The sequence below is a fragment of the Carcharhinus amblyrhynchos genome, chromosome 9, assembly GCF_965287045.1.
Source record: "Carcharhinus amblyrhynchos chromosome 9, sCarAmb.v2.hapA, whole genome shotgun sequence".
Taxonomy (NCBI): Eukaryota; Metazoa; Chordata; class Chondrichthyes; order Carcharhiniformes; family Carcharhinidae; genus Carcharhinus; species Carcharhinus amblyrhynchos.
The window spans coordinates 10,565,857-10,586,559 of NC_137332.1; the positions used below are offsets into that span (position 1 = coordinate 10,565,857).

Sequence of the window (20,703 nt, forward strand, 5' to 3'; positions counted from 1 at the left end):
GAGGAAGCCATGTGTTCAGCAGCGTTTTTAAAACAAAATGCCGAGCAGTAACAATTGAATCTCGATTATGTTGTTCGCCCTGTTGAAAGTGAAGGTTGGGATATAAGATTGAATTCGGATTGTAACTCGCCCCTTTCTGTTAGTGTCTCTTGCTTCCACTGCTTTTATTTTCGGGCTGGTGCACTATGTATCCAAACCATGCTGCAGATAATCGTCTGAATACTCTTAACTGATAGGGGTTTTTGTTGTTGTTGTTCCTGCCGTTCTGGTTTAATCATGCTCTCTGTCTGTTGCCTTGTGTCGATTTAGGGGATGCCCAAACCAGGGCCCAGGCCTCACCCTAGGAATACAGGTTGGGCTGTTGTCTTTGTATTGTGTGTGGCTGAAAGTTTAGTTGGGGGTTGGGGGGGGGTGGAATAAAAGGATTGTTAATGCTATTTTCTCGTTACTCAATAAGTTTTAAACAACTTCCTGGTCTTTTAGTATCTCAAACTCGCAGTCCACACACATTGTGGGGGGGATGGTTTCAAAGTTTTACGTATGTGAGGCTCCTAGTTTTTGATTTATTTAATTATTGTCGTGTGTATTGGTATACGGTGAAAAGTATTGTTTCTTGCGCGCTATATGGTCAAAGGAAAGAAAGAAGAGGGCACAGAACGTAGTGTTACAGTCATAGCTAGGGTTAGGAAGTGTAGGATCCTGACGCAGAGGGACTCAGTCTAAGGGGAAGATACAATCTTGGGACACCTGTTTTTAGACATTGTTACTGTTCCAAACAGGGATTTGGATGATCAGTTCTGAATTGTGAAACTCATCAGAGCTTTGCAGTTAAGATGTATTTATGGTAGAGCTGTATTAACTGAATTTGCCTGTTTGAGTTGCATTCTACAGCTCAAGTTTGTGTGTTGTCTAATTAGAATAATGGTCAGGAGTAACTTGTCACAAAAACAGAAAAAGACACTGCTGCTGTGTTTGTCTTAAAAGAAAGAAGTGTTTCAGATGCGAGAAGTTCCTTACCCAGTTTATATCTTCAGTTTAGGGTCTGAAGGATGCTGTGTATTTCCAGAGTATTGTTCTTTAATTTAGCTTTGGTGTATTTGATTTTGCTTTGCTATCTCTAGCATACTTACTGGGTGGCACGCTGACACAGTGGTTAGCACTTCTGTCTCGCAGCGCCATGGACCCGGGTTCGATTCCTGGTTTGGGTCACAGTCTGTGTTGAGTTTGCACATTCTCCCCATGTCTGCATGGGTTTCCTCCGACTGTTCTGGTTTTATCGCACAGTCCGAAAGAAGTGCTGGTTAACAGCATAGGCCGTGCTAAATTCTCCCTCAGTATACCCCAACAGGCGCTGGAGTGTAACGACTAGGCAATTTTCACAGTAATGTCATTGCAGTGTTAATGTAAGCCTACTTGTGACACTAACAAATAAGCTTGAACTTAAGCTTAAGGCTTAAGCCGGAGTTGAGGGGGTTGAGCTATGAAGAGAGGCTGAATAGACTGGGCTTGTACTCGTTAGAGTTTAGAAGGATGAGGGGGGATCTTATTGAGACGTATAAGATGATGAAAGGGATGAATAGGGTAGAGGTGGAGAGGTTCTTCCCGCTCAGAAAGGACAGCAGGACTAGTGGGCACAGCCTCAAGATAAGGGGGGACAGTTTAGAGCAGAGTTGAGGAGGAACTTCTTCACTCAAAGGGTGGTGAATCTCTGGAATTCTCTGCCCGTTGAAGTGGTGGAGGCTACCTCACTAAATATATTTAAGATGTGGGTTGATAGGTTTTTGGTAGGCAAGGGGATTAAGGGTTATGGGGAGAAAGCGGGAAGGTGGAACTGAGCCACTTCAGATCAGCCATGATCTTATTGAATGGTGGGGCAGGCTCGAAGGCCTAGATGGCCTACTCCTTTTCCTATTTCTTATGTTCTTAAGTTTACAGTGTGCTCAGAACTATAAAATCTGCATTTAGCAGCAACATATAGTAAAACATTCCATCACAAGCTGCTACCAAACAAAATTTGACAACCACATAAGGAGATAAAGCTTGGTCAAAGTAGTAGTTTTTGTAAGAGTTTCTTAAAGATGGTAGGAGGCTTAGGTTGGGAATTCCAGAGCTTGGGGTCAAGGCTGTGGTAGTGTGAAGAAAAATTAGGCATGTGGAGGGGGCCAGAATCGGAGGAGTGCAGAGATCTCAAGGCTGGAGAAGGATACAAAGATAGTGAGATGGCAAGGCCATGGAGGGATTTAGAAGCAAGGTTTAAGATTTCTAAAATCATGGTTTTGCAAGGCAGGGTGTCTGTATAGAGCGGCACAGTAGTTAGCACTGCTGCCTCACAGCTCCAGGGACCCAGGTTCGATCACTGCCAAGTCTGCGTGTTCTCCCTGTGTCTGTGTGGGTTTCCTCTCTCAGTCCAAAAGACGTGCTAGTCAGATGAATTAGCCATGCTAAATTCTCCCTCAGTGTATCTGAACAGGTGCTGGAGTGTGGCAACTAGGGGATTTTCACAGTAATTTCATTGCAGTGTGAATGTAAGCCTACTTGTGACACTAATAAATAAACTTTACAACTTAAACTTTTTGATGGGGGGGATGGGACTGAGTGTGATTATAATATGGGCAGCAGAGTTTAAGTTGAGCTCATGGAGGGTGTGACCAGGTGAGCATTGGCACAATCAAGTTGTGAGGTAACAAAGGAAGGAATGAGGTTTCAACAGCAGCTACATGAGGCAGACAGTGTGATTTAGGAGGAAATAGATGCCCTTGTTGATAGAGAAGATGAGATCGGCAGTTGACCTCAGAATTGAATTGAACATTAAAGTTTTAAGGGGTGGATTTGGTGGCTGTGTGTGTGGTGGAGCCCAAAGATAATGACTTTTGTCTTGTCTATGTAATTGGAGGGCAGTTTGTGTGACAAATTAGAGGCAGAGAGAGGTGGGAGAGGCACGGTCCAGATGAGAAATAGGAGGGGACCAAGACTACGTCAGGGGTGGTGGTGGGGGGGCGGGGGGGGGGGGGGGGGGGGGTGGCAGGGTGCAACAGATTTGAACCAGTGTATTTTAATGATGTGTGATGTTCATTCTTAATCATCCCCAAGACCCCAGTGCTGTTGACTGAGCTGAAAATCACCAGAGTGTGATACCACACAAGGTAGATGCAGTAAGATGTATCCTTTGGGGAGTCTAGAACCAAGAGAGCACAATTTTAAAATCAGGGGATGCCACTTTGGACTGAGCAGAGGAGCAATTTCTTCACATGGAGTGTTGTGAGTCTTTTCAGTTCTCATTGACTATGTTTTAAGGTAGAGATTAGTTGTTCAGAGATCTAGCAATGTAAAGGGCTTTGGGGATGTTGGGGGTGTCTGAAGTGTTTAATCAGCCATGATTGTTTGAATGGCAGCACAGATTTGATGGGCTGAATGGCCAACCTCTGTTTCTGTGTTATCACACAACTCAAGAGTGTTCTCTTAGACACAGCCTAAGTTTGGCGAAGTAACTCTATAATTGTCTGGCTGTGTTTTTTTCCACAGTTCAAGTGAACTCGGTATTAGTATTTCATACACCCACCATTATGCTTTCCTGAAATATTTGATAACACAATGAGGGTTTTGTTGTTTAAAAAAAAAACTGATCCATCTTCTGTAGAATAGGAAGTGGATGATAGAATCAAGCTGGTGTGCAGCCCTGTGCACTAAGTATTTTTCTTTTGGTTTCTTTTGTTATTAGCTAGTTAATTAAATGTTATATGTGCTGTTTCCATCCCCCCCCACCAAGTCCACTAAGTTATCAGTAATTTAACTTTGAAATACTAAATTTGAGTTGGAATGGATTAAATCTCACAAACCGTTGAAGAGATTTGCTCTCCGGTTCGATTCTTCGATCCTGCAGGTTTTAAATCTACTGAGGCTTATATTTTTTTGTGTTGGAAAGCATGGGCTGAAGGAGAGACAATATTGTACATTTTTTTCATTTGTGGGACATGAACATTGCTGGCTGGCCAGCATTTATTGCCCATCCCTTTTTGACCTTGGAGGGCAGTTGAGAGTCAGCCACATTGCTGTGGCTCTGAAGTCACATGTAGGCCAGACCAGGTAAGGACAGCAGATTTCCTTCCCTAAAGGATATCAGTGAACCAGATAGGTTTTCCAGCAATTGACAGTGGTTTCTTGGTCAACATTAGATTCTTGATTCCAGATATTTTGAAATTGAATTCAAATTTTATTCTCCGTCATGGTGGGATTTGAACGCAGGTCCCCAGAACATTAGCTGAGTTTCTGGATTGATAGTCTAGCGATAATACCATCTAGTGATAGGCCATCACTTCCCTCATGGAACAAGTATTAACGTTTTATAATGATGCTGAGGAGTCCAGATGAAAATGAATCCTCAGAAGCTGTATTGTTTCTGTAGACTGTCATGTGGTGTGTCTTTTCCTGCCAGTCTTCTCTCTCCTTTGCTCTGGAGCTCATTGCTGTGGTAGAGCTTCACCGGTTGCTCTCTACTTTTCTCCAATGGCCATTCCTCATGAGTAAGCCTGGTTACTCGCGCCTCACCTTCTGCCAGTGCACATTGAACTTATGTATGTTTTTCTGATATGTGGGAATGGAGGGACGATTTAAGAGTCTCTACTGTAGTTTGAGACTTGCCCTCAGAATGTCAGTACTTGTGATTGTATGTGTTGGGATGATGAGGGAGTGGGGGCAGTAGTAGTAGTAATTTAGCTGCTTTGAAACCCTTCTCTATCAACATCTGCACCCATGCACTACCAGCAAGAGCTGTTGGTTAGTGATTATGTGTGAAGACCTTGGATGTTTTAATCCAAATCCAATGGTCATTGTTGTAATCTAGGGGAAACAGTGTTGCTAGTTACTATGGCTCAGTTAACCCTAAAAAAAACTTATAATTATACATGTCTCCCTTGACCACTGGATGTTTTAAAGTATTTTACAGCCAAAAGAGTTTTATTTGATGCATAGTCATTGTTGTATTAGCGGACAGCACAATCCTGCAAGCAGCCTTGCTAATCTGTTTTTGTGTTGCTGATTGAGGGATAAATATGGTTAGAGTCATACAGCATGGAAATAGGTCCTTTGGCCCAACTTGTTCATGCCGCCTTTTTTTTTAAAACCCCTAAGCTAATCCCAGTTGCCCGCATTTGGCCCATATCCCTCTATACCCATCATATCCATGTAACTATCTAAATGCTTTTTAAAAGCTAAAATTGTACCCGGCTCTACTACTAACTCTGGCAGCTTGTTCCAGACACTCACCACCCTCTGTGAAAAATTTTTCCCTCTGGACACTTTTGTATCTCTCCCCTCTCACCTTAAACCTTTGCTGTCTTGTTTTAGACTCCCATACCTTTGGGAAAAGATATTGACTATCTGCCTTGTCTATGCCCCTCATTATTTTATAGGCCTCTACAAGGTCACCCATCAGCCTCCTGTACTCCAGAGAAAAACGTCCCAGTCTATTCAGCCTCTCCTTATAACTCAAGGCATCAAATCCCAGTAACATCCAAGTAAATCTTTTCTGCACTCTTTTTAGTTTAATAATATCCTTTCTATAATAGGGTGACCAGAATTGCACACAGTATTCCCCGTGTGGCTGTACCAATGCCTTGTACAACTTTAGCAAGACGTTCCAACTTCTGTATTCGGTGTTCTGAGCGATGAAACCAAGCATGCTGAACGCTGCCTTCACCATTCTGTCCACCTGCGATTACACTTTCAAGAAGCTATGAGCAACCCCTAGGGTTGGGACACCAGGGTGAATTCCCTTGCTCCTCTTCCATGTAGTGTGATGGGAACTTTTTTGCCTATCTAAGATAAGGCCTCAGTTTAAAATCCCATCTGAAAGATGACATCTCTGACAGTGTACTATTACACTGGAGTGCCAGCCTTGAATCTTGTGCTCAAGTCTGTCTTGGTCCTTGAACCCAGAACCAACTCAGGTGAGTGGGCTGCTAACTGAGACATGGCTGATACACACAAACTCATGTCTTAACCACCTCTGTTCTGGTGGTTACAAGTCTAGCATGATGGGAGAAACGGAACAAATTCATTCATTAAGGTACCATACTACAGCCATGTTGAATACTAGTATTTGCTTTGGGTGCAATTTTTCTAACTCGTTTTGAGTGTCCTTACCCTAAATATGCTGAATGTTTAATGTATGGTATTTCCAACAGGAAACACGTGGGCAGAAAGCAAGGAGAGAACATTAGTTTTTGATTGCAGTTAAACAAACATTGACCACTTTCTGTGCTGAAAATCTTTCTAGTGTTCTTGTATGGGAATGACTGACATTCATCCACTCATCCATTTTGGTAGGAATAGGAGCAAAATGAGCTATTATTTAAATGGTAAAAAATGGCAGCATGCTGCTGTGCAGAGGGACCTGTGTATCCTTGTGCAAGAATCACAAGGAGTTGGTTTGCAAGTGCAGCAGGTAATTAAGAAGGCAAATGGAATTTTGTCCTTCATTGCTAGAGGGATGAAGTTTAGAAACAGCGAGATTATGTTGCAGCTGTATAAGGTGCTGATGAGGCCACACCTGAAGTACTGTGTATAGTTCTGGTCTCCTTACTTGAGAAAAGATATACTGGCACTGGGGGGATGTAGAAGAGATTCACTACATTGATTCCGCAGTTGAGAATGTTGGTTTCTGAGGAGAGACTGAGTAGACTGGGCTATATACATAAGAATTCAGAAGAATGAGGGAAATCTTAAAGAAATGTATAAAGTTATGAAGGGAACAGATAAGATAAAAGCAGGGAAGTTGTTTCCACTGGCAGGTGAAACTAGAACTAGGGGGCACGGCCTCAAAATAAGGGGAAGCAGAATTAGGACTGAGGAGGAACTTCTTCACACAAAGGATTGCGAAGCTGTGGAATCCCCTGCCCAGTAAAGCAGTTGAGGCTACCTCATTGAATGTTTTTAAGACAAGGATAGATAACTTTTTGAGCAGTAAAGGAATTAAGGGTTATCGTAGCGAGCAGGTAAGTGGAGCTGAGTCTACGAAAAGATCAGCTATGATCTTATTGAATGGCGGAGCAGGCTCAAGGAGCCAGATGGCTGCCTCCTGCTCCAAGTTCTTATGTTCACCTACTCACCTTAGCAGAGAATTGAAACATCAAAGGATTTGCATGATGGATATGGTAACTCAGCTATAGTTTATGTTGCAGTCTGCTCAGTAGTGGGTTAAGTGAGGAGAGTCCAAGAGAAGTCAGGTTAACTACGTGAATAAATCATGCCTTAAAGCATTTGGGTTACACGCAAAGTATTAGCACAAAAAATTACAGTGGGGCCCCACATACTCTTGGGGTGAAGCGGTGGCCATTCGGCCCCTTTTAGCCAGTTTTGCCCTTTTAATTGCAGCGTGGCCCATCTGAAATGCCACTCCACTTAACCGTTGATGAATCACGTCCCTTGGTCAGTTTACTCCTCTGTCTGCCATTGCTCCTGTAGCCACCTACATTGGGTAAAGCAGAGTGGGAACCTCCATTTCTCAAATACCTGAACTATTTTCCTTCAGGTACCTACAGCTGTCACCTGGTATTTTCCCCAAGTGGCCACGCTTGTGAGCCTACACTGCAATTAATCATAGAATCCCTCCAGTGCAGAAGGAGGCCATTTGGCCCATCGAGCCTGCACCAATATAAACACTGCCGCCCCCTGACCTTTCTCCTCCAGAATATGCATTTATCCCTGCTGTCTCGCCCAGTTTACAGTAGTGTTCAATTTATCACAATTTGGTATAGGCCAGAAATTGAGCATGGGTTTCTTGCGTGTGATAACGTTTTAAAAGAAAACCTGTCAAAACAGGCTGAAAGAATGTTACAACAACCATTGTATTTTTAAATTGTTTTTCCCTAGAAGTGTTGTGGAGAGTTCGAGTCCTTGCCGTGTGCAGCAGAATTATGTTCAGAAACTCTGCAAGCTGGGGAGCTCTGATTACAATGCCATTTCCTGCCTTAGAGCAGCCTGCATGACCAGGGCACCAATGCATCTTGTTCCTTCTCTCTTGGCTGCTTTAATGGCTGACTTCCAATCTTCCGCCTTTTGTAAACGTGAGTTCACCCAAGACTCTGCTGCCCATGTCTTAGCTCACAATGAGTCTTGTTTGCCCATCACTCTTATGCTTGCCGGCCTATGTTGGCTCCTGGTCTAGCAACGCCTCAAATACAAACCCAGTCATGTTGTCAAATAGCCTCGTCCATCAACCTATCTCTAACCTGCACAGCCATGTGAAAAATCTTTGATTCCGGTCCCTGACTGTGCCTTCAGATGTCTTAATCTGTAACCCTGGAAATCCCCCTCTAAACTCCTCCATCTCTCTCTCCTCCTTGAAAATGTTTCTTAAAACCTACAACTTTGTCAACTGTCCTAAAATTTTCATTGTGGTTGAGTGTCAGATTTTGTCTGAAAATGCTCCTGTCAAATGCCTTTGTTGTGTTAAAGTAATAACCATGTGCAAGTGGTGAACGTGAACTGGGTTGACAATCCTGCAGTCCTAGGATGTTTTTGTGCCTATTTGCACCTCTCTTGAAGGCTGTGGCATTGGCTGTGTTCCTGTAGTTGCTGACTACCTCTTGCCATTCTTCCATGTTTTAAGCCGGAGTGTGAGCAAACTGTTTAACTGTGTAGGGCATCAGTGGAAAATTTCACCCTGACCTCCCCCAAAGACTGCACATATGCACTCTGCAGCAAGCATTATTGGACTATGATTGTAATTGGGAATTCCTTTTTCCTTTCACCATCCTCAGTGGCTTTGAACCTATCTAAATTGCTGGTTTAACTGATGTTAGTTTTGATTAAAGGAACTTTGGTGCTTCCGATGAAGATTATAGTTAAAGTTGATGACTAGCTTTGAAGACAAGACTATAGTCTCAAATTCAATGCAACTCATTATGCTGCAGTATGCAAATAGTGAGATTCCAGCTTGTAGTTTGATTTAATATTGGAATATTGCTAAATCTTAGCTCTAAGTGACTAAATATCCATTGTGGTTTGCAGTTGTTAGTGCCTCAATACTTTGCTAATTCTTCTTGAGCATCGAAAAGGGCATTTCAATTATCTGAATGAATAAATGTTTTAATTTTGTTTAAGGTTGGGTGAATTGTCCACGGCATTTTCAGTAATAGGAAGTAATATGCGATGGCTATCTTCAAGTATGTTGTAGATGGCTATCTTTTCTTTAAAAAAAAGACTTCTATGTCTGACCTCTGGTGAATGAAAAAGGTATTGATTCATATAAGGTTCCTTTCTCAAAATATGATGAGCCATTCTCATTGATACCAAATAAATGGCTATTGAGGGCTGGCAGAAATGTTGTGATGTGTATTCTAACCTTCTGACATCTCACTGATCCAAGGTTTCTTGTTCTTTTTGTGGCTGTTCTGACATCTGATCTTTTTTTAAACCCATATTTGATTTGATTTATTATTGTCACGTGTATTAGTATAAAGTGAAAAGTATTGTTTCTTGCACACTATACAGACGAAGCATACTGTACATAGAGAAGGGAAGATGAGAGTGCAGAATGTAATGTTATAGTCATAGCTAGGGTGTAGAGAAAGGTCAACTTAATGCAAGGTAAGTTATTTCGAAAGCCTGATGGCAGTAGGGAAGAAGCTGTTCTTGAGTCTGTTGGTATGTGACTTCAGAGTTTTGCATCTTTTTCCTAACAGAAGAAGGCGGAACAGAGAATGTCCAGGGGCTTGGGGTCCTGGATTATGCTGGCTGTTTTACTGAGGCAGCGGAAAGTTTAGAGTCAATGGATGGGAGGTTGATTTGTGTGACTGGGCTACATTCACAACCCATTGTAGTTGGTTGGGCAGAGCAGGAGTCATACCAAGTTGTGGTACAACCAGAAAGAGTGCTTGCTATAGTGCATCTGTAAAAGTTGGTGAGAGTCATAGGAAATTTGGCATATTTGCTTAGCCTCCTGAAAAAATAGAGGCATTGGGTTGATCTGGCAGTTTCTCCTGGTTGAGCTGTTGAGATGCAGTGCTGACATTGAAAATAAAACGTGGACCCTGGGACAGAGCTGATTGCGTTCCACACATTTTGCCTCCTGTTCCTCACTCCGTCAACATCCTTGTCCTTGGTTGGTGCAGTGATTTTGCTTCCTGTACCAGTCAATTCCTGTACAGTATCTTGGAGTTGTTCCAATTTGCTGCTGCTGCCTTCCTGTCATTTATTTTTAACACTTTTAAAAATTGTTCATGGAATGTGGGCATTGCTGGCTCGGCCAGCATTCATTCCACTTGAGAATGTGGTAGTCTGCTACCTTCTTGAATTGTTGCAGTCCATGTGGTGTAGGTACACACACTGATGTTGGGAAGGGAGTCCCATTATTTTGATCCAGCAACAGTGAAAAAGTGGTGATATAGTTCCAAGTTAGGGTGGTGAGTGGCTTAGGGGGATCTTGCAGAGGTTGGTGTTCCCATGTGTCTATTGCTCTTGTCCTTCTAGGTGATAAAGATCATGGGTTTGGAAGGTGCTGTTGCAGGAACCCTGGTGAGTTCAGCAATACATCATGTTGATGGTACACACTGTTGTCACTGTCGGTGGTGGAGGGAGTGAATGCTTACTGTGGTGGATGGGGAAGTGGGCTGCTTCTTCTGGATGATGTGGAGCTTCTTGAGTGTTAGAGCTGCACTCATCCAGGCTAGTGGAGAGTATTCCATCACATTCCTGACTTGTACCTTTTTAGATGATGGGCAGGCTTTTGGGTGTCAGGAGGTGGGTTACTCTCTGTGGAATTCCTAGCTTCTAACCTGCTCCTCTGGCTTCAGCTTTTATCTGGTCTTCTGTATTTCTCATCAGCATCTTGTCTTTGCTTAATGTTCTTTTGGTTCTTCTTGCTCTTTGCCAGCTTTCTTTCATCAGTCAATTTCCACATTGGATCAGTGATGTATCATTCTTTATGGCTTCCTCTCTTCCCAGTAAGAAGTCTCTCAACACCAGGTTGAAATCCAACAAGTTTATTTGATAGTAAATCCACAAGCTTTCGGAATGCTGTTCCTTGGTCAGGTGAGTGGAAAGTTCTGATCAGGGAAGGGCATACAAAGGCGCACATAGTTTACAGAATACTGATTAGAATGTGAATCTTTACAGCCAGTCCGCTATTCAAGTCTTAAAGGTGCGGACTATGTGAGTGGAGATAGCATTAAGCGTAGGTTAAAGAGATGGGTATTGTCTCCAGACAGGACAGTAAGTGAGATATTGCAAGTTCAGGCAAGTTATGGGGGTTACAGATAGTATGACATGAACCCAAGATCCTTGAGGCCATCCTTGTGTGCAGAACTTGGCTATCAGTCTCTGCTCAGCGACTCTGCGCTGTCGTGTGTCATGAAGGCCACCTTGGAGACTGAAAATCAGAGGCTGAATGCCCGTGACCGTTGAAGTGTTCGCCAGCAGGCAGGGAACAGTCTTGCCTGGTGATTGTCGAGTGATGTTCATTTATCCATTGTCATAGCATCTACATGGTCTCCCCAGTGTACCATGCTTCGGGACATCCTTTCCTGCAGTGTATTAAGTAGACAACGTTGGCCGAGTTGCAAGAGTATGTGCCGTGTACCTGTTGGACCATCCATATTCTTGCAACTTGGCCAACGTTGTCTACCTAATACGCTGCAGGAAAGGATGTCCCGAAGCATGGTACATTGGGGCGACCATGCAGACGCTACAACAATGGATGAATGAACATCGCTCGACAATCACCAGGCAAGACTGTTCCCTTCTTGTTGGCAAACACTTCAGCGGTCACGGGCATTCGGCCTCTGATCTTCGGGTAAGTGTTCCCAAGGCGTCCTTCACGACACACGACAGCGCGGTTGCTGAGCAGAGACTGAAAGCTAAATTCCGCATACGTGAGGACAGCCTCAACCGGGATCTTGGGTCCGTGTCACACACTCTGTAACCCCCATGACTTGCCTGAACTTGCAACATCTCACTTACTGTCCTGTCTGGAGACAACACACATCTCTTTAACCTATGCTTAATGCTATCTCCACTCCATTGTCTGCAGCTTTAAGACTTGAATGGCAGATTTAGCTGTAAAGACTCACATTCTGATCAGTATTCTGTAAACTGTGTGTGCTTTTTGTATGCCCTGTTTCTGATCAGAACTTTCCACTCACCTGATGAAGGAACAGCGTTCAGAAAGCTTTGGGTTTACTATCAAATAAACTTGTTGGACTTTAACCTGGTGTTGTGAGACTTCTTACTGCATTTACCACAGTCCAATGTCTCCGCATCATTCTTCTCTTCCACCAGACGTCTTCTGTACCCTCTTTATTCTTTTGAAGATTTCCCAGTGTTGTTTGATGTTTCCTGGCTTTAGCATTTTGAATCTATTGGAGAGAGCCAGTGGGAAAGATTCTGATATGTTCTTGTCCTCTAGTCTCCCTGTTGAAAATGGCCATTGTGACTTTGTTATTATTGCTTTCTTGAGTTTCTGGTGACTCTTGCCTCACAGAAGATGCTGGTTAGATATCAGCATCTCAACATCCCTCAACATCTTGTAAGGATATCTTTCACCTGCTTCAGATGTGTGTATATATAGTCAATCTTGTTCTTAGAAACAACAAAATTGGAGCAGGAGGTGGCCATTTGGCCCTTTGAGCCTCCACCTCCAATCATTTTGATCATGGCTGATCATCCAACACAATAACCTGATACGGCCATATCCTTTTGTTTCTCTTCACCTCAAGCTATATCTAACTCCTTGAAATCAACTACTTCCTGTGGTAGTGAATTCCATAGGCTCACCACGCTGTGTGGAAAGATTTCTCCTTGTCAGTTTATCGAATATATTCAACTGTGACCCCCTGGTTCTGGACACACCCCACCATTGGGAACACCCTTCCTGCATCAACTTCGTCTAATCCTGTTAGAATTTTATAAGGTTTCTATGAGATTCACCCCTCACTCTTCTGAACTCCAGCAAGTGTAATCCTACCGATTCAATCTCTCCTCGTACGTCAGTCCTACCAATTCCAGAATCAGTCTGGTAAACCTTCACTACGTTCCCTTGATAGCAAGATCATCTTTCCTTAGATAAGGAAGCAAAAACTACACACACACTATTCCAGCTGTGGCCCCTCAGTGCCCTGTATAACTGCAGCAAGGCACCCCTGCCCCTGTACTCCTCTCAATAAGAAGGCCAGCATACCATTTGCCGCCTTTACTGTCTGCTGCACCTGCTTGCTTACCTTGAAATACTGGTGTGCAAGGACACCCAGGTCTCATTGCATGTTCTCCTCTGTCAATTTATAACCATTCAGATAGTCTGCTTTCCTGTTTTTGCTTCCAAGTGGATAACCTCTTATTTATCCACATTGTATTGCAATTGCTATGCACTTGCCCACTCACTCAGCCTGTCCAAATCACGCTGAAGCATCTCTGCATCCTCCTCACAACTCACCCTTTCACCCAGCTTTGTCATCTGCAAATTTTGGAGGTATTACATTTATATTTCTGGCACAGTGACACAGTGGTTAGCACTGCTGCCTTACAGTGCTAGGGACCCAGGTTCAATTCCTGCCTCGGGTCATTGCCTGTGTGCAGTTTGCACGTTCTCCCTGTGTCTGTGAGTTTCCTCCCACAGTCCAAAGATGTGTGGGTTAGGTTGATTGGCCATGCTAAATTGCCTCGTAGTGTCAGAGGGTTAGCAGGGTAAATAAGTGGGGTTATAGGGATAGGGCCTGGGTGGGATTTTAGTTGTTGCAGACTCGATGGACCAAATGGCGGTCTCCTGCATTGTAGGATTTCTACAATTCTATTAAAATCGCGTGTCTGCGTGTTCTGAACTTTAATTGTGCAAGCTTATCTCTTAAGTGGGACTTTGCCTCTGCTTTTGCATAAAAGTTGCAGAACAGTGACTCTAGTGTGCCTTTCCCACAACACATCTGTCCAGCATGAGGCCAACTCCATGGGTGTGGTGCTATTCTTGCTCAGTATAAAGGATTGTGCCCTTGCTGCTGATTCACCTTTAGCCAATCCACAGCATGTTGCTGATGCCTAAGATATAAATTCAATGGGTTCGACAGGGTCTGGAGCACGGAGGATGTCCTGGACTACTGGGAGTGAGGAGTGATTTGTCAAGCTGCCAAAGAAAGGGAGCATCAGCGACTGCAATAACTGGAGGGGCACAGCACTATTGTCGTACCTGACAACATCTGCAGCACTCTGCTCCTCAACACATTGAGAGCAGAAGTGGACAATACCCTTCGTGAAGAGCAGGCAGCTTTCCATGGTGCCAAATAAATGCTGTGAGTGGATCTTTACACTTCAGAATGTCATAGAGTGGAGCCACTAGTTGGCTAACCTAACCAGCACGCCTTTCGGACTGTGGGAGGAAACTGGAGCACCCGGAGGAAACGCACGCAGACGTGGGGAGAACGTGCAAACTCTGCATAGACAGTCATCCAAGCCAGAAGTCGAACCCGGGTCCCTGGCACTGAGGCAGCAGTGCTAACCACTATGCCACCATGTGTGGAGGGTCTTACCATTACCCCAAGTAGGATTAGAGGAGCTAAGTATTTTAACTTGACAAGTCTGTTTTTTAACAAGGAGGTACCCGAGAATCTCTGATACGTGTTGTCACTTTTTTAATCTGGCCAACCATTTGTCAACTTCATTGATTTCAGGAAAGCTTTTGATAGCCTTTATTAACAGTCACTCTGGTACACCATAGTACAGCACAGCATCCCAGAGTGGTACATTAACACCTTCAAAGCCTTATAGCTTGGTCCCAGTTTCCGTGTCAAGACCAGATGGGCACCACGGTCACTTCATGGGAGTAAGACAAGGCTGCATACTCTTGCCCCTCCCTTTTCCTCTTTGTTACTGGTTCCTTCATGAGGAAGGACTGTAGTGGATGCTGAACTTGGCATTCCGTGGTAACATTCATTGATGCACTGGGAATTCACATGTAACATTGCCTTGCTGGCAGAATGTTGTGTACATTCCTGGACATGGCCACCATTCTTGAGAGTAGAAGCACCAAGATTGGTCCACGCGTCATCCTTGAAAAAAACCAAGACAGTGATGGCTGAATGGCAGCAAAGCACTTCCATTATCCACAGAATATTGAGGAATTTGACCACGAGCCTCAGCAGCATTTCCAGGAAGAATGACATGGAGATCGACGTCCACGTAAGATTCACAAAGCAGCATTGGTGTTCGAGCAGCTCCACATAGTCCGAACATCTAACACCATCAGCACGGACATGAAGCTGTGACTCTGCATGTCCATTGTAGTAGCAATTGCAATCTATGCTCAGGAGACATGGGAGAGAGCAGCAAATGTGTCGGGTAAAATTGATGTCTTTCATCAGTGTTCCCGACATCAAATCCTGGGTACGATAAGTGTTACAGTGAAGTCGTCAGACTTGCTTTCAGAACAGCATGGCGGAGAAATGACCTGAGGCCGGCAAGACAAGAATCCATCTCCTGGACATGTGATCCACCAGAATGGCAGTAGAAAGGATATCACCTGATGGGAAAAGACAGTGCAGCTGACCAAAGAAGACCTGGCAAAGTACATTTAAGATAGGCCAATAGGAATGAGACTTCACCTGGGTTGCAGTGAAAGAAGTTGCGATGGACCGAGGTTTATTTTTAAAGTTTAAAAGTTTATTTATTTATTGGTGTCACAAGTAGGCTTACGTAAACACCGCAATGAAGTTACTATGAAAATCCCCTAGTCGCCACACTGTGGCACATCTTCTGGTACATTGAGGGAGAATTTAGCACAGCCAGTTCATCTAGCCTGTACATCTTTGGACTGTGGGACAAACCGGAGGAAATCTACGCAGACGTGGGGAGAGCCTGCAAACACGGACAGTGACCCAAGCCGAGAATCTAACTCGGGTCCCTGGTATTGAGGCAGCAGCGCTAACCATTGTGCTACCGTGCTTGGTGGTCTTACCATTGCCCCAAGTAGGATTAGAGGAGCTAAGTATTCTAACCTGACAAGACTGTTTTTGACAAGGAGGGAGTCTTGAGATCCAAGCGCCTTTTATGCCCGTCATGTGTTGTCACTTTTAATCTGGCCGTTTGTATGCATTCTCTCACACGCAAAGTAAGGGCACGTGAAGTGAGGTGCTTGCTGATATCTCTGTCGATGCTGTGGACAGTGTGCTCCCTCTGTGTCCAATCAAAGTATAAACCATCTTGTATTTTGTTTTTGCCATTTGAAGTTGATGACAGGTCTATTAATATACAAACGATTAAGCATTTTCTGAAACTCATTATGAAATATTTGACGCATTGAATGTATTTAATCTTATTCATGGGGCCATATTTGGTGAACAAGCCTCATTTCAATCTTGCAGCCTGCTCATTAGCCTAGGTTGTCTATTATTGATGTAGTTGGTCAGCCATGGTATTGACTGGTGGTGAGGGCTGAAGGAGTCAGGTGGCCTACTGCTGCTCCTATTTCTTTTATTATCTGTTTTTAGTGAAATTGGCTGAGGAACAAATGTTGGCCAGAGTGCTGGAGAGAACCTTCCCTTTGTAAAAAATACTTTGGCACTATCTCGGTGCACCATTTGGAAGGGTGGAGATGGCTTCAGTTTAATGTCTCATCTGAAAGGTGGCAAAAATTTGCACTGGGTAAATTAACCTTTAGACATTGGTATTGATAAGAGGAAGGCAGTTGTTAGTTCAGAGTAGGGCAGGAAAGTGGGCCTGCAGGATATAATGAATTAAAATTCCGAATAGCTATCAGGGAAAATGTTTTCTTGAAGATAAACTTGGGCCAATCGTAAGGTAATAGAACAAAAGCCTGGGAATGCCTTACAATAAAGTTAGATGCTACCATTGGAGAGTTAATGTAATACAAATGGGCGGCACAGTGGTTAGCACTGCTGTCTCTCAGCACCAAGGACATGGATTTAATTCTGTAGAGTTTGCATGTTCTCCGCGTGTCTGCGTGGGTTTCTTCCGGGTGCTCTGGTTTCCTCCCAGTCCAGAGATTATGGGTTAGGTGGACTGGCCATGCTAAATTGCCCCTTAGTGTCCCAAGATGTATCGTTACGTGGGTTAGTGGGTAAATGGCGGGGTTACGGAGCTAGGGTGGGGATGTAAGCTTGGATAACATGCTCTTTTGGAGATTCGGTGAAAACTTGATGGGCCAAATGGCCTCCTGCACTGTAGGGATCCTTTGGAATGTGTTTGCTTTAAAGAAATTATCTTTTCTCACCCCGGCATTCCTTGTATTTTGATTCATATTTCACTGGGATTATTGATTGCGTCAGGTTCTCAAGTTGGTGCCTTTCTGCTTTTGTTATTTTTTGGTGGGGGAATAAGACACCTGTCCCACGTTTTCTAAATATTGTTATTACCGTGACAACTGGGCCTTAACAAATAACAAAGGAAAAACTCTGCAGCTTGGGTGCCCAGTTTTATAGGTAGAGGTTGGATTCCATTTTGTATGAACTGTGCCACGCACCAGTGACTGTCCCAACATCTGTTCCCAAACCCTCACCTTCATGGAAATTTATATTGATAAAATTTAGAGGAAGATACCTGGGATTTCGTTGTTACACTCCAATAAACACAGTTTTGGATTGAAAGCAGTGTTGCTTCCAAATGTAACACAGGTAACGTTTAAAAAATCTGTTGGGTACAGCTAACCCAGAATAAGGAATAAGCCTCGAATTATGTGAACTTCAAGTTTTGCAAGATTTCATTGCAGTTGGGGTAGCACAAAGGTTAGCACTGCTACTTCACAGCACCAGGGAACTAGGTTCGATTCCCAGCTTGGATCACTGTCTGCGTGGAGTCTGCACATTCTCCCTGTGTCAGCGTGGGTTTCCTTCGGGTGCTCCAGTTTCCTCCCACAGTCCAAAAGACGTGCTAGTTAGGTGTATTGGCCATGTTAATTTCACCCTCAGTGTTCCCGAACAGGCACCAGAGTGTGGCAACTATGGGATTTTCACAGTAACTTCATTGTGGTGTTAATGTAAGTCTACTTGTGACACTAAATAAATTAACTTTAAACTTTAGTGATAGTTTTCGGGAAGTTGAGGAGTGGGCAGTGAACACTGTCTCAACCTCTCAATCTTCACCCTCTCTCCTGTTGTGAATTGCAGAAATGTCACTAAAATAAGTTAACTTGAAAGATCTGCCGGATGATGCATTCTGTTTAGATAGCAGCTGGTATGCTGTGACTGAATTAGGCACGATGTGGAGTAAAATCAGAAAATGCTGGATACACTTGACAGACCAGGCAACATCTGTGGAAAGGAAAATTAACCTTCTCCAGAAACTAAAGTTGGCAGGAAGAGAGCAATAGGGAAAGTTTGTTATTGGGTGGAGAGAAGGCTGATTAAATTGTGTAAGTGATAGTGGGACAGTTATAGAAGAAAAAGATGGGTCCAGAGGAGCTTTGATTTTCATAGCAGAGGACAGAGATCTGTGGCAAATCATTCCAGGCAGTGTAGAATCATAGAATCCTTACAATACAAAAGGATGCCATTTCGTCCATTAGGCTTACACGGACAACAATCCCATCCCCTCCCCGTTACCCCACATATTTATCCCGCTAATCCCCTGACACTGAAGGGCAACTAATTATGGCCAGTCTGACTAACCTGCACATTTTTGGAGTGTGGGAGGAAACCGGAGGAAACCCATGCAGGCAGGGGGAGAACGTGCAAACACAGAAAGTGACCCAAGTTGAGAATTGAAAATTGAGCCTAGGTCCCTGGGCTGTGAGGCAGCAATGCTAACTACTGTGCCCTAATAAAATGCAGGTAGATCATAGGGTTATGTACTACCTTTATTGATTCTCTCATGGGATGTGGTTGTCGCTGGCAAGGTGACCATTTGTTGCCCATCCCCCTAATTGCCCTTGAATTGAGTGGCTTGCTAGGCTATTTCACGGGCAGTTAAAAGCCGAGCACATTGCTGTGGATCTGGAGTCCTGATTTCCTTCCCGAAAAGGACATTAGTGAACCAGATGTTTTCTTTACAGCAATCATTGATGGTTGTCATGGTCGCCATTACAGATATACTTTATATTCCAGCTTATTAATTGAATTTAAATTCCAGCAGCTGCTGCAATGGCATTTCCAGCCATTTTTAAAATGTATTCATTCATGGGATGTGAGTATCGCTGGCTAGGCCAGCATTTAATACCTTCCTCAATTTGCTCTTATTCACAGAACATTAGTTTGGATGTATGGATTGCTGGTCCACTTCGTTACCACTCCATCATGCTGACTGTGTGCAGGTAGGGGATCCACATCTCCATAGCCAATCCTCAGGAGCTGTTGTCTAAGTGGAAGCGTGAGCGGTGGTAAAATCCTGAAGTTGCTTGTGTGGTGAAGTCAACATTTGGAATTGGTAATGGGGTCGAGATGGCCTCATGGCATTATCGTTAGACTATTAATCCAGAAACTCAGTTAATGTTCTGGGGACCCACGATTGAATCCCACTACAGCTGATAGTGGAATTTGAATTTAATCTTAAAAATATATATGTCTGTAATTAAGAATCGACTGATGACCCAAAATCATTGTCAATTGTTGGAAAAACCCATCTGGTTCACTAATGTCTTTTAGGGAAGAAAATCTGCTGTTCTTACTTAATCTGGCCTACATGTGACTCCACAGCCATAGCAATGTGATTGACTGTCAACTGCCCTCAGGCAATTAGGGGTGAGCAGTAAATGCTGGCCTAACCAGCAATGTCCATATCCCATGAATTAATTTTTAAAAAGTTACTATAATCCTCTTTATTTTTCCTTGACCTGAAAGCCAGTGGTGCTGGATGTTGTTTTTTAAAGGTCACAATCAGAGTTGACACTTCACACCAGAAAATGTAATGCAAAGTATTGTAGGAGAACTAGTCAGTGAGATTGGGTACAAAGGACTGGTGGAGAGTACTTTTGGTAGTGAAGCTGTCTTTTATGTTGACTGTGCTTTATTTATATCATGTGACAGGAAAGCTGGATTTTGCAAGCGTTTCCATTAACCTGGGATTTTGGGTCCAGGGACACCTGTGTTTCCTTTGGGATACCCAGGAGGGTGGGTCCCGGAGACTCTTGAAGCAGTTTAAATGTGAAGCTTTGGTGGTGTATCTCAATCAAAATACTGCCATCATCTCATTTTATTTGACCTACTGTTTTTTAAATGCTTTGCCTTGCCTTTTTTGTTCTCTCCACTTCCGAAAACATTTATTCCTTGCTGGGACCCAGTTCCAGTGCTTTAATGTTTTGAACCTGGACAATCTGTCAACAGGCTGGTAAACTACCAGAGTACACCAGCACAGAGCTGCGTCATATCTTTGAAACGACCATGTGCACATACAACACTTCGGTTTGTTTGTACTTTTGGTAGTAGTAACTCATCTCTGCATGAAGTCATCTGGCCTCCTAGATGCCACTGGCTGTGCAGTTTAATGTGACCTATTGTACAGAAATATTGCCTCTTGGAGGTGCAGGTGTGACTGTTTCTCGGCGCTCGGAGAATGCAGGCTTACGATTCTGTGACTAAGAAGCCGTGTGAAAGTACGAGAGCAAGATGTGTAAATCTCCTTTATTTGAGTGAATATGGTACAGAATGAGTAACCACATTGCTGGAAATCAGCTTTGCATCAAATCCTTTGTCTTTTGATGGGTGTGCGTGCAATTTTACATCTCATTGAGAGTTGTGATACAGGAGATTGGACACTAATGAGTAATGTGGAGCA

At 43.6% G+C, this 20,703-nt stretch overlaps 1 protein-coding gene across 5 annotated transcripts in view; it reads left to right on the forward strand.

The window, feature by feature from the left end:
* zzz3 (zinc finger, ZZ-type containing 3) overlaps window positions 1–20,703 on the forward strand; it is a 125,346-nt gene that overhangs the window by 3,685 nt on the left and 100,958 nt on the right. The window contains exon 2 of one of the 5 annotated variants that reach the window (XM_080195155.1): window positions 19,176–19,243. The exons of 3 other annotated variants lie outside the window; for them this stretch is intronic. The gene's annotated coding sequence lies outside the window, so the exon portion shown is untranslated. Of the gene's footprint in view, window positions 1–75; window positions 95–19,175; window positions 19,244–20,703 lie in introns of those variants that run through there. One more of the 5 variants, XM_080195160.1, reaches the window with a different exon arrangement.